The sequence below is a fragment of the Cornus florida genome, unplaced genomic scaffold (assembly GCF_030987335.1).
Source record: "Cornus florida cultivar Cherokee Brave unplaced genomic scaffold, ASM3098733v1 CherokeeBrave_3.0.0_Hap2_Chr10, whole genome shotgun sequence".
Lineage (NCBI taxonomy): Eukaryota > Viridiplantae > Streptophyta > Magnoliopsida > Cornales > Cornaceae > Cornus > Cornus florida.
This window is the reverse complement of record NW_026775580.1, coordinates 20,058,060-20,072,217: the sequence shown is the minus strand read 5'-3', so window position 1 is coordinate 20,072,217 and position 14,158 is coordinate 20,058,060. Positions and strand designations below refer to the sequence as shown.

At 37.6% G+C, this 14,158-nt stretch overlaps 1 non-coding gene across 1 annotated transcript; it reads right to left on the bottom strand.

Moving 5' to 3' along the window:
* Window positions 1-2,154: 2,154 nt before the first annotated feature.
* On the bottom strand, window positions 2,155-2,261 carry LOC132280603 (small nucleolar RNA R71). Its single transcript, XR_009471616.1, has one exon. It is a non-coding gene; the product is annotated as a small nucleolar RNA R71 (small nucleolar RNA).
* Between the last annotated feature and the right edge of the window lie 11,897 nt (window positions 2,262-14,158).

Below are 14,158 nucleotides of genomic sequence, written 5' to 3'. Positions count from 1 at the left end.
TATATATATATATATATATATATATATATATATATATATATATATATATATCTTGTGGTTTCTACTTGATGTGTATGGATTAATGCTTTCAATTGATTATCTACTTCTAACCATATGTCTATGTATGCTAGAATGGATGATTAATGTGCTTTTCTCTAAATTTAGTGGAATTTATGTATGTCTATGTGTATGGATGAAGTTAATCTAGAGATGGTCAAAACATAGAGCTTAATTGAACACTCTTGCAATTTATTTGATGGTTCACACTTGTTTCTTGATGGATTGTACCACAACTTTAGCTTACTTAGTTAAATTTCATGTCTTTAGTGTAGATGTAGTGTAGTTGCTTTAAATTCATAGATAGGTGGACAATCTACTCTTGTTCCTTGGTGTTCCATACTTATGAATGCATTAGGTGTATATTTCTAGATAGTTTTGTGTGCATAAATTGTTGTTTCATTGAATGAATTTTGGTCTCATTTGATAGGTTGTGCTTTCCATTTGATTTGGCTTGACAATCTATGCTTATTTGACATCCATGCCTAGTTTCAACAATGTCACACACACACACACACACAAGTTACAAGTCAATTTCCCCATTAATATACAATTGCTAGTGTCTAGTGAAGTCAATCTTAGTGGTGAGCTCTAGTACCCCAAGTCCTCTCCTCTATATCTTTCTCTACTTTATTAATCATTGAATTTTGTTTACTTTAATTTCATTTGCATAATAGCTTAATCAATCAATCCAACCAACCTTTGATCACTCGATCTACTAACCCTATATATTGTTTCCATTGTAAAGGCACCTATAATCCCTTAGGACGATCCCTGCTCACCCTAGCTATATTTTTAGTTAGAGGTAGTAGTGACTTTTACAAATTTAAAACTTGGCCACATTGCACACTCACACTCTTAGTTCGTTTTTTTGCAAACTTGCTCTGACGACCACCAAATTTTTGGCGTAGTTGCCGTGGATTTAATTGGTAACGCCATGTTTTGGAAACAAATAGGAATTAGTACTCTTTTGATCATGTCTTTTCTTTATTTTCTTCTTAGTTACTTATTGTGTTTGTTCTTGATTAACTAGGTGCATTGAGCAAAGGAGAATTCAAAGCAAGGAGCTAAGCAAGGCAAAAGGACTAAAAATCTAAAAAAATTACAAAGCAAAGCAAGGCTTGAAAGTTGAAAGTTAAATTGAAGTTGCTTAAGGACCCTTTGTGAGACCTTTCTAACTCAAGCTCTAGTTAAATCGTTGGCCCGCGTGGAGGCTTGTTTTTCATTTCTTAGATAAATCGTGAGCCCGTGTGGAGGCAATTACTTTTCTTTGCATATTATTCAAGCATGGGAGTATGGGATCATTGTATGTGAAGATTTCTTGATTTGTTGTGGGGGCAAAGTGTTTGTTACTTGCTTATTTCTTATTATTGTTTTTGCTAGTGCATGCACAGTCGTAGGTCATTAAATCCTACTCTTGTCCCTCTTAATTTTCATCTTGAATTCGTTGTTCGTAATCCTAGGGGAAGGGGTAGTTCTCATCACTCCATTTCATCAATGGAGGAGCAAAATAATGACCATGTAGAGGACCTTGGTTACATAGACCAATAAGGTACCCTCCACCCTAATGTGTATCATGAAAACATCCAAGTACCATTAAGCATGCCTAGACCATTCATTCCACCACAACAACAAGGCCAAATCCCATTAGGAATGCCTCAACCAATCTTTGCTCCTCAACCTCCTATGGTTCAAGCTAACCACGGTGTTCGAGTAGCACCATCAGTTGTAAATCCCCCTCTTGCTTTAAGAATCCATTATGTGCCTAATGAATATAATGCACCCACTTGCATTCAATTGCCTCCATTTAGAGCACATCACTATGAAATCCAACCACAAACCATTCAAATGCTTCCTAACTATCATGGACTTCCAAGTGAAGAACCCTATAAGCATTTGGATGAGTTTCTTGAAGTGTGTTCCACCGTGAAATACACGGACATGCTAGAAGAAGTGTTAAGACTCAAACTTTTTCCTTTCACCCTCAAAGACAAGGCAAAATATTTGTTTAACAATCTTAGGCCTTTTTCGATAACTTCTTGGGTAGAAATGCAACAAGAGTTCTTGAAGAAGTACTACCCAGTATCAAAGACCAATGCTATGAGAACTTCTATTCGTGAATTTTCTCAAGGGGATGGGGAAATGTTTCATGAGGCATGGGAAAGATTCAATGACTTGCTTAGGAAGTGCCCACATCATGATATACCTAAGTGGCAATTAGTTCAATATTTCTTTGAAAGTTTACCAGATAATCACAAGGGTATGGTTGATGCATCTATGGGTGGTTCTTATCTTGATAAGCATGAAAATGATGTGTGGCAATTATATGAAAGTATGAGTGAAAATTCCATGCATAGATCTTTATCTTCTAAAAATTGTAGAAATCTAGGTGGAAGGAAGAATTGGATTGTATCAAGTTGACAACTCCAATGATATAGCCGCCGAGATGAAACCATTATCTCAAAGGTTTGATCAATTTTTGATCAACCAAACTTCGGCGATCAAATGTCTTCCTCCCCTAATCGTGTTTATCATCGTGCATCTAATGAATCATGTATGACTGGTTCTAGTGTGTTACATTCTACTTCCAATTATCCCCATGGACATGTGCAAAATGACAACCATGAGCAAGCAAATGCCATTTTTGCTAACCAAGGGAATAATCCCTATGGCAATCATTATAATCCAGGTTGGAGGAACCATCCGAACTTTTCTTGGAAAACCCAAGGGGAAGGCTTGAACCCTCCCCAAGGTGGTTTTCAAGGAAAGTATGTTCCGTCTCCAATGCAAAGCCAAGGTTCCCAAGGATTTAGATCATTATTCCAATCACATGGAAACCAATTCTCTAATTCTCATTTCCCTTATCAACCATCTTATTCTCAAGGAAACTCTAGGAGTCCTGCTTTTGAAGAAAATATTTTGACCACTTTAGGCACTCTAGAGGCGAACACTCAATTGCTTCATTCTCACTCTCAATCCATTGCTAAGCTAGAAACCCAAGTAGGGCAAATAGCTAGTACTTTAAATGCTAGAGAGAAAGGGAAAATGTCTTTGAATGCCCCACCAAAGCAACAATATGTTATGGAGACTCATTCCTTATCGGAAGGTCCCACAATTGAGCATGTCAATACAGTGGTAACCTTGAGAAGTGGGAAGATTGTGGACAACAAAGTAGGTATGTCCAATGAAGAGAGTGAACCGGTGCAACCAAAAGTTGACACCCGTCCCGTTTCATATTTTATTCCTCCATCATTATATGTGCATGATCATCATGTTAAGAAAGCATTGAAAAATGATTTGAAAGATGAATCAAAGTATGATTTGAAAAAGGACTTGAAAATTTCTTGTGTTAATGGTGTTTCAAAGAAAATTTTTGAAAAGCTTTTGAGCCAAGAGTTCCATTTCCAGATGCCTTGAAAGGATCCATTTATCTTGATAAACAAAAAATCAAAACCAATGAAATCATTGAAATGTTTAGGCAAGTGAAGATTAATCTCCCACTTTTGGATGTAATTAAGCAAATTCCGGCTTATGCTAAGTTCTTAAAAGATCTTTGCACCCAAAAGAGGAGGAACAAAGCCAAGCACCAAGAAAAGTGGTCTTGACCGAGCAAGTGAGTTATATTTTACAACATAACACTCTCCTAAAGTTCAAAGACCCCGGTTCACCTACTACTTCTTGCATCATTGGTGACCATGTCATCAATTGGGCTCTCTTAGATTTAGGAACAAGTGTTAACCTTCTTCCATACTCGGTATATGTCAAATTAGGCTTAGGAGACTTGAAACCGACGTTAGTAGTTTTACAACTTGCCGACTGATCAATCAAAAAGCCTCGGGGTATCATTGAGGATGTTTTAATTAAAATTGATAAGTTCTTCTTCCTGGTTGATTTATTTGTCATTGACACGGAACCGGTTCCAAATCCCAAGAGCCAAATTCCCATTATCCTTGGCCGTTATTTCTTGGCAACTTCAAATGCCAACATCAATTGTAGGACGGGGGTAATGAAAATCTTATTTGGGCATATGAAAGTGAAGTTGAACATTTTTAATCCAACCCCGAATTCAATGGACCAACATGAAAAAGTGTGAGTTGTAGAGGAGTGTGTAAACCATGAATTTGATGAAGTTAAGTCTTTACTTGATGTTGAACATTTTCATGTTTTGTCTACCAGCTTGAAAGCATAGAAAGTTGTATTAAAGTCAAGTGTTCCAAGGGCATGGAAGCCCAAGAGTTGTTTTGACCAAGGACCGTCAATGTCGTTTGAATCAAATCCAATGAGTTCTTTAAGGAGCAATTTGTTGGGTGGGGTTCAAAAATCCATTCACCCCGTTAAGGAGGGGTTGCATAACAAGATATTTGATCCGGGCTAAAAGAGCCCAAGTCTCGCTAGAGACGTTAAAGACTAGTAAATGCTTTGTAGGGTTATAATCCTATTCCTCCCTCATTTCTATTTTACCTTTCATTTCTTGCGTTGTCTAGATATGTTTTGGGGTTTATACATATTGATAGGAGCTATGATTAAGTACACATGCACTTTTATTCTGAAAATAGACATTTTATTCCTGTTCAATCGATCTCAAAAGAGGTTCGATCGATCGAACATCCCTTCCTGCATCCAATCATTTCTGTGTTCCATCGATCGAAATTTCCTGCATAAATCAGCTCTCTGTGTATTAATCGAAAATTTTCTTGGATCGATCTGAAAGTTCCTAGATCGATCCAACTTTTTCTTGGATCGATCTTCACTCCACACTTAGAAATTTTTTTGAGATTCATGAAAAAGGCCTCTCTGTGCATCGTTCGAACTTGTCTGCAGGTTTTCACCTGTTCGATCAATCGACGTATCTTTCAGATCGATCTTGCATTGATCGATCTGTACCCCTTTTGTTGACTTTGATTTGACCACTCTTTTGAATTTTGAACTTTAATTTAATAAAAATCCAAATATATTTTGAATTTTTAGTTTATTTCATTTTATTCTCAAAAATTTCAAAAATATTTTTAATTTTAGGAAATTTTCAAAAATCTAAATTTTTTTTCATTTTATCTTATTTTTATTTTTATTTTTATTTTTATTTTTATTTTTATTTTTGTTTTTGTTTTTATTTTTGTTTTTGTTTTATAAATATTTTCAAAAATTCCAAAAGATTTTTATTAATTTTATTATCCAAAAATCCAAAAAAATATTTTCTCTTTAATTCCATTTTATTTTAAATTTTCTAAAAATCCATAAAATATTTTCAGTTTTCAAAAAAAAAAAAAAATCAAAAATTTCAAAAATACTTTGTCATTTGAAGCATAGATCGATTTGTGTTCCTTCAAGATCGATTTATATTCGATCGATCTGAGATTTTTCTAGATTGAGCAAACTTGTCGGGACTAGTTTTTAAAATAAAACCCTAAGGTCATTTTGATCGATTTATAAATCGATCTCAGACCCTCATCTCTCTCGCCGCTGCAAACCCTTTCTTCCCAACCTCCGACAAGCCTTCGGCAAGCTCCCAAGGCTTCGAATCTTCCATCTTCGCTTCAAATCTACTCATCTCTCTCATCCTTCACTTCTCTCGTTCGTATTTGGTAATTTTGAGTTTTAGTTTCCATTTTCAAGCTTCAATCTAAATGATTTTGATGATTCCATGATAGAACTGAGGTTGCCGTATTGATTTGTTTCCATCTTTGATGCTTTGAACACATGTGTATATATATGTATATATTTGTGTATATATTTGATTCCAAATTGATTTGGAGGGTCACGTGCCCAAATAAGTGCCCATTTGTGTGTTGTTGAGGAATTGTGGGACCCACGAGCTTGCTCGGGTGCCCCCGTGCCATCCACGTCACAGATCTGTGACTGTTTGCATTCTTAGCAGAGTTCGATTGATCTCTATTTTTCTCAAATCGATCTGGTAAAGATCGATCTCACTTAAGTCCAGATCGATCTAACTTGGATCAATCTCATATTTTCCTGATCGATCAAACCTCACAGATTTGCCTATACACTTCACACACCATCTTTTATGTTCCATGCTATCTTATTTATGCCCAATGCCTGTGTTTTCCACATTGGATGCATTCTATACTTATATTGTTTAGCATGTTTCACTTGGTCACTGTTTATTTGGTTGCTTCATCACTTGCATAGATTCATGATTATTATTCTAAGTTGTCTATTTTATTTGACATACATGTTTCTATGTACTGTGCTTCAATTCTTTATACCGGTACTAACTTATTTTGCAAGTGTTTTTCTTTCTGTTTTGCAGGCCATAGCTAGGGTAAAGACTGTTGCCCGTAGGCATTATCCACGCCGAGTGAGGCAGAGAGTAGAAGAGCAGGCAGGACCAGCTCATGTTCAGGACCCCATTCCAGAGCCAGCTCCTGAGCATGTTGATGAGGCTGAGCAGCCGGAGCAGTTAGAGCAGTTAGAGGCAGATCTAGCTCAGTCCCCATCAGCCAATTCTAGACTATAGTCTTCAGCTTCTGTATCATCTTCTTCAGCTGAGACTACTTTCTCCCTCAACATCACCGGCACAGCCAGGCCAGGTCCGCAATAGACCTATCAGGAGATACTCACGCCTTGAGGTGGCGCATGAGTCAGTATTTGATATTGTTTTCTTCTCCCGGTATCTCCTAACTCGGTCCACTTACAATGATATTGACCGGAGGGGTATTTCAGCTATTTTAGCCCCAGTCACATATCCAGTTTACCCGCGGCTTGTTTGGTTGTTCTACCAAAACCTTCGGCCGACCCGAGTGACCTGTCAGAGTTGCACACTACTATTGATGGCCACCCCATCCGGATCATAGTTGATATTCTTGCTAGATCTTCTTGATGCCCGCATGTCTGCCCTCTTGATGTTCATTATCCTATCTTGGAGTGGAGGCCTTCTTACGCAGATATAGCCATGGCACTGACTGGCCACTATGCAGATGGCGAGACTTTCGCTACCCGGACTTATCTGCCCGATGACCTTTGGTTCTACGATTCGGTACTATTCCGAAACGTATTTATGGCGGGCCATAAAATCCAGAGGCATTTAGACTTTTTAGTTACTTTATATACATTCTATACAGGCCACTGGGTATCTATGCCGGCACTCTACTAGAGTGTCATGATGAGATTGTATTCGACTTATATTAGCAAGGCCAAGCCCAGGCGAGCCACTTTCCTCCCATTTAGCCATTTTATCACTCAGATCCTCCGTGATCAGCACTATCATTTCCACCCAGATGAGTATCCAGAGACAGGAACTTGCCATTATGGCAAGAAGGAGTGGACGAAAAGCTACAATGCTCTTATCAAGAGTTTGGTGGAGGATGTTGTTCTAACAGCTGAGGAGCTTAAGGAAGAAGAGATGGCAGCAGTAGCCGCAGTAGCAGCAGACGATCTAGCAGTCGCACTGGCGGCTGCCGTACATATGGAGATCGATCTGGAGCAGGAACCTCCAGCAAAGGCATTGCCACATCATTCTCTAGTGGGGTCACCATTACATTTCTCGGAGCAGGCTCAAGATGTACCACAGTTTCATGATCCAGTGGTACCTGAGGCTCCAGCACCGACACCTGGCTTTGGAGAGCATATCCAGGCCTTGGTGGACGCAATTGTCTCTTTTCGGTCAGATGTGGCATCTCTCCACTCCGATGTCTTAACTGCGCTGCAGGGCATATCCAGAGATATCAGGGGATCACGCCCCACTCGTTCTACCTCATCTGCCTGATCTCTATTCCTTTCTTTCATTATTCCATTATATCTGTGATTTTACTACTCTTTTGATACTGTTGTGATATTTTTGCGGCCAGTCTGTCGGCCCTATTACTGTGATGTACCATATACTGTTTTTATTTTCCTATTGTATGCATGATCTTTTGGATGTCGTATTCTTCTATTGATATATCTATCTGTGACTGACTCCATTATCAAGTGCATCCCGTGTCGATCACCTGTTTGTTGGATGGAGGTTGGCGAAAGCAGATATATCTGTCTGTGACTGACTCCATTATCAGGTGCATCCCGTGTCGATCACCTGTTTGTTGGATGGAGGTTGGCGAGAGCAGATTCTTGGGTCCTGAGTTCATCAAGGATACTTCTGAGAAGATAGCTCTTATTAGGGATCGCATGCGTACTGCCCAGAGTAGGCAGAAGAGCTATGCTAATCATCGCACTCGTGATTTGGAGTTTCAGGTTGGGGATCAGGTTCTACTCAAAGTGTCTCCTATGAAAGGAGTCATGCGCTTTGGGAAGAAAGGGAAGTTGTCACCGCGATTTGTCGGTCCATTCATGATTACGGATTGAGTTGGAGCTGTTGCTTATTTGTTGGTACTTCCGGATAATTTGGATCGCGTACACAACGTATTTCACGTTTCCATGTTGCGAAAATTTCTGCGAGATGAAGATCGGTATCAGCATATCGATGTTGGGGAGATTGAGTTGCAGCCGGATGCAGCTTATTTGGAGCCACCGTGTCGTATTGTCGACCGGCGGGATCAAATCCTTCGTAACAAGGTTATTCCATTAGTTCGGGTTCAGTAGAGTCATCACAGTGAGGCTGAGTCCACTTGGGAACGGGAGGATGTCATTCGCTCGCAGTTTCCTGAAATATTGGAAGAAGATAAGAGCGAATTCCAAGGACGGAATTCCTTTTGTTAGGGGGGAAGAATGTAATATCCCTAATTTTAAAAGGATATTTCGGGTATTTAATTTATGATTTAATTTCATTTTTATTTGATTAGCTGCTCAATTGTTTTTATTGTGGTGATTGACTGGAATTAATTGTGTTATTTTAATTTTGTTAATCGGAATTATTTGTTTAAGTGTGTTAATTATTTAATTGATTTAATTTTTTAATTGGATTATTTAGTTGGAATTAATTGTTTAAGTGTTTTAATTCATTAGTTGTATTTTACTGTTTTAATTACCATATTTATTTAATTGATTTAATTAGTTAATGCATTGTGTATTTATTTTCTTTATCGTAATTTAGGGTTTTAGGTTTCAAGGTGTAGCCGACTTATTAATTTAAATAGTGAATATGTTCCATTCTTGGATTACAATTAGAATTAGGGTTTAGGGTTTATACATCTATAAATATACATGTATACGTTATGCCTAGGGTTGAAAACAAAACCTTATTCCCAGAGTGAGAAACAGAGAAAAACAGAGAGTAGGATTGGAGAGAAACACAGAGTAACCTTGGGTGATTAATAGAGCAGTTCAAAGAGGAAGGCACGGGGTTGTTTCTGGGTTGAACCAAAGCACTGGAGGAGCAGACTTGCAGTTTAGGACACAAACGTATCATACAGAAATTGTGGAATTAGAGTTTCAAAACTGAAACTCAAAGGCAAGTTATGTTCTTCTCTTTCCCAGGAATTTGTGTTCTGTGCATGCTTAGTTAGACTTCAGGAATTAAACAAAGTTTTAATTACATTGTTTTAACATGTTAAATCAGTTTCTAGCATCATTGGATTATAATTTGTTTCTCAGTTTTTACAAGTTCAGTTTTTATATGTTTATCGTTGCTTTAAACATTGATCTGTAATTCAATTCATAGATGTATAACTTTGCTTTGTGATCAATCTAGGATGAGGATGGGACCTTAAAACATGTAATAGAACTAAATTTAAAGACTGGAAACCACTAGAGTCGGAGAAGACAACAGAAAACAGCCACGGCTCTTAGAGGTGAGAGCAGGCTCCAAAAATGGAGGGAGCCTGCTCCCAAAACACAAGAGCCGGCTCTCTAAGGTTGAGAGCCGGCTCTCAACCATCTAGAGCCGGCTCCCAAGGAAGGGGGGCTGGCTCTCCATGTTTAGAGAAGGCTCTTTGAGTTTCAGAGCCTTCTCCTTCTCTTGGTATTGCATAGAATTGAGTTTTATGTTCTATTTGGCTGAGACTGAGGTTTCTAAAATTGTTTAAAGACTTCTGGGTGATTTAATACTTTGTTTAAGACTTATAAAAAGATTAGAAAGCAAGCTTACATTTAGGAATTGAGAACAGAATTAACATAAAGTTGAACAAAGGTCTGTAGGTGGAAGATTGAACAACTGACTTGAAAGGCAGACTATTTTAGAAATTTGATGCCTTTGCATGATCTTAAGTTTTGAATCATGTTTTGTAGCTGAGTCATAAACATTCTGTTATTTAATTATATGTATACTTGGTTGGGATTAACTGATAATTAAATCTGTTTTATATCTCATCTGTTACGACACTGTTTGGAGGAGATTTGATGCCTTTGCATGATCTTAAGTTTTGAAGCATGTTTTACAGCTGTGTTTTAAGCATATTTTTATTCAATAATGTGTATGCTTAGTTGGAATAAACTGATGCTTAAATTTGTACATAAATGCACCAGTTATGGTACTGTTTGGAGAAGCAAATTATATAAACCTGTTTTATCAATTTAATGGACTGAAACTTGAATTTTTCAATGGAGACATGATTTAGTGACACACATGTTAAACTATACTTACGATTATTTTGGAATGTGGTTGATAGATAATTATACTATTCTTGTCAACTATGTTATCTGGAGGATGGTATGCACCGGTATGGGACGGTGGCATACTGGGTATGGATTGGTTCAGACACTAAGCCTACCTAAACTAGATTGAGGTTCGGATTAACAATAAAAGTTAAGTTTGACTTCTGTTAGTGTCAGGTCAGTAAATAACTGAATGACGTAATTGGATTTCTGGGATGGATTGTTATACAGGTATCAAGCCACTATATCAGATGGATGATACTCGGTATTAGGAGAACACGGACTTTATATATTTATGTTATAATGCCATGGTATGAGCTTGAGTCTCATGACCATGGTTAGGGTGCGTATATCGCCTAGGATGGATAGCTAAACAGTAGTTGTTGTTCCCTGATAGGTCTAGGTACACATGACCACGTAATGTACAATTTGCATGGTATCTTTACTCAGGCTGAGATAGACCTATTGGACTAGTGAGCGTCCTATAGTGTGTAATATATACATATATGGACTACTCTAGATATTGTTGAGTCTATCTAAGATGTATCTGCGTATCGGATTCTTGTTTGGATCGTAGTAGATCAGGACTTGCATGTGGGCCTGACCCATTCTTTTATTATTTTCAGATACTCATCAGTTCCAGGGTTAGAGCTTTGTCGTGCAGAGCAGATACAGATTTCTATTCTACCGACTACGTAGGACTGCTTACTTTTTAGCTTTGGATCGTATTTCAGTTTTTTTTTTTCGTTTACAGTTGGGATTTTTATTAGGGGTCCACTAGATGGATTCCCGAGTTGTTAATTAATTAGAGGTTTTGGAGGTTGGATTTTAATAATTATATAATGAGGATTTTCATTAGAATTCATTTCAGCTATTACTATTTATTTCTTATTCATTAAATTTTGTATTCTGTGTTCATTAAAGTATTAATTGTTTGATATTTCCCTCGGGTTTGGGCCTGGGCCTGATCAACCCGTGTCTCGGATCTGAGAGGTATCACATATGTCCACTGTGCGCCATTATTATCCCCTTTGTTATCTGATCAGCTTTTCTCCCAGTGACAATTTTTCAGGACCACAGTTAATCCCAATTTTTTTTTGGGGGGGGGGGGGGGGGAGGGTTATACCACTCACTTTGGATACTTCTATCCCAGCCATTCCTTGCCATAGCCGTACTGGTATACTCTTTCCTTTGTTATCTTTGCACATTGAGGACACTGTGCCATTTAAGTTTGGGGGTAATGGGTATTGTTTACAGTATTTGCTTTTAATTCAAAATTTTGAGCATGACTTGTGTATTTGAGGGATTTGCTATGATTAGACCATGACTAGCTATGATTTTGATCTTTTGAGGACTATATTGCTTAGAATTTAAAAATTGCTTGACTTGAGAGTCCAATACTCCTTGTATGCCTTGCGGATGCCATTTAGGAGTAAATTTTTCGAAAGATTGATATCTTGTTTGCACTTGTGGTCCACATCATCCTGATTTTGTGATTATTTTGAGATTCATTCTAAGATTCTACACTAGCATAGGAGCACATTAGCATTCATTTGTGGGGTACATGATTGGTTGATTATTGAATTGGTTATATCCCAATTGGGCTAGTAGTGCATTGAAAGCTTTCATTTTGATAAAGGTGGATAACAAACCCTTTTCATTGAGTAGCCGGGATTTTAGCCTCATCAAGTACTGAATTTCTCGCGCCGAAAGGTGGAGGGCCCAAACTCTAGGTTAATAATTGAAAAAAAAAAATGTTGTTGCAAAAATAATAAAAAGTGAGGACTTCTTCCAAAAGATGAAGTAGGAAATGATTAGATGGAAGTTGTTTTAATTTGTAGCCTAGCACACCTAGATGAATAAAGCTTTAATAAAAGGTCCACTTTTTGTCTTAATGATCGGTACTAGAATTGTGTGCTAGTTTGAGGGTAAGACTGTGATCATTTCTTTAGTTAGCTTAGATAGCAACATACTTGATGCCGGTCCACTCAAAAAGGATTATAGAGTTGTTTTTATTTGCATGATCATTTTCTTGATGTGTGGAGGACCATACTTACTTGCTTGATGTTGAGATTTTGGGAGATTGCTTAGAAATGTTTGAAACATTGCATACTTGAGGTAGTTTTCTCCCAATGCTTGTTTACAATATTGGTGCCTCTTTTGAAAGAATGAGCTTAATGTTTGTGGGTATCATTTATGGAAACCCTCACGAGACTTCACTCGTCCACTAGGGGTAACCTAGGGGTTTAAAAAGCTTGTTGCATATGCTAAATGCAACCGTGTTCCCTACGAAAGTGGCGTTATCTATTTATTACTTTCTAGCTCATAGTTGTATAGTTGTTCATTTCATTCCTTTACTTCATAGTTTATTACTAGGGACTAGCAATATTTAAGTTTGGGGGTGTGATGAGCACTGAAAAGTGTGCGTTTAAACCCTTTAAGCTTGAACATTCTAGGACCTTTATCTATCTTATTTCCCTATTTTATTCTAATTTCGTGTTATTACCCTTTTTAGGTGCTTATCCCAAAAATAAGCCAATTCAGCCAAATAAGAGCATTAAAGAAGTTAACTCAAGCTGAATGGAAGAAATGAGCAAAGTGGGAGCAAAATGAAACAAAGTGTGGAAATTCAGCATGTTCGACCGATCTCAGCATTTCTTCGATCGATCGAAAGTTCATCAATCTAAACAGTTCAAGATGGGTCCAAGCCCTTGTCCTTATCCAAAAGAATCCACCAAGTTCGATCGATCCAATATTTTCCAGATCGATCGAAATGATTTGATCTTATCCACACCTACCACCCACCTACCAGTTTTGTCTTCTTCCCAAAAATATCCTAAAATATCTCAGAGATTTGTCTTTATTAAAAAAGGCACCGCCAAGGATGATCGATCTCTACAATATTCGATGGATCTCAGCCAAGTTCGATCGATCTCTCCACAGCTCGATCGATCGAACTTCCTCAAGTCCAAAAAAAAATAGATTCCAGCTCATTAAAAGTTGGCTCATGGTGCAATCATTGAAGGGACCTTGGTGTACGAGCCCAGACCATTGGGTGTGACACTTGACCTACCTATTTAAGGATTTTGAGCCATTTTTACATCAAAACTTGTAACATTCAACATAACTTGTATTTTCTTATCTTGGAGAGAAGGCTAGAGATTAGAGAGTTTTACACATTTTGAGAGTTCTTCCATTCTTCTAAGGTTTCCATCAAGAAGAAGGTCATTTCTACCATAGAGATAGTCCTTGAGGGTTGGATGACTACTTCAATGAGTGGCTAGACATCTACTTGGGGCTAGAGTAGCCCCTAAGTTTGCTTCCTAGACTTAGTTCTTTGTATATTTTGAGGATTTATTTGTAGCAATGTTTTGATCTTGGATTTATATATATATCTTGTGGTTTCTACTTGATGTGTATGGATTAATGTTTTCAATTGATTATCTACTTCTAACCATATGTCTGTGTATGCTAGAATGGATGATTAATTTGCTTTTATCTAGATTTTGTGAAATTTATGCATGTCTATGTGTATGGATGAAATTAATCTAGAGATGGTCAAAACATAGAGCTTAATTGAACACTCTTGCAATTTATTTGATGGTTCACACTTGTT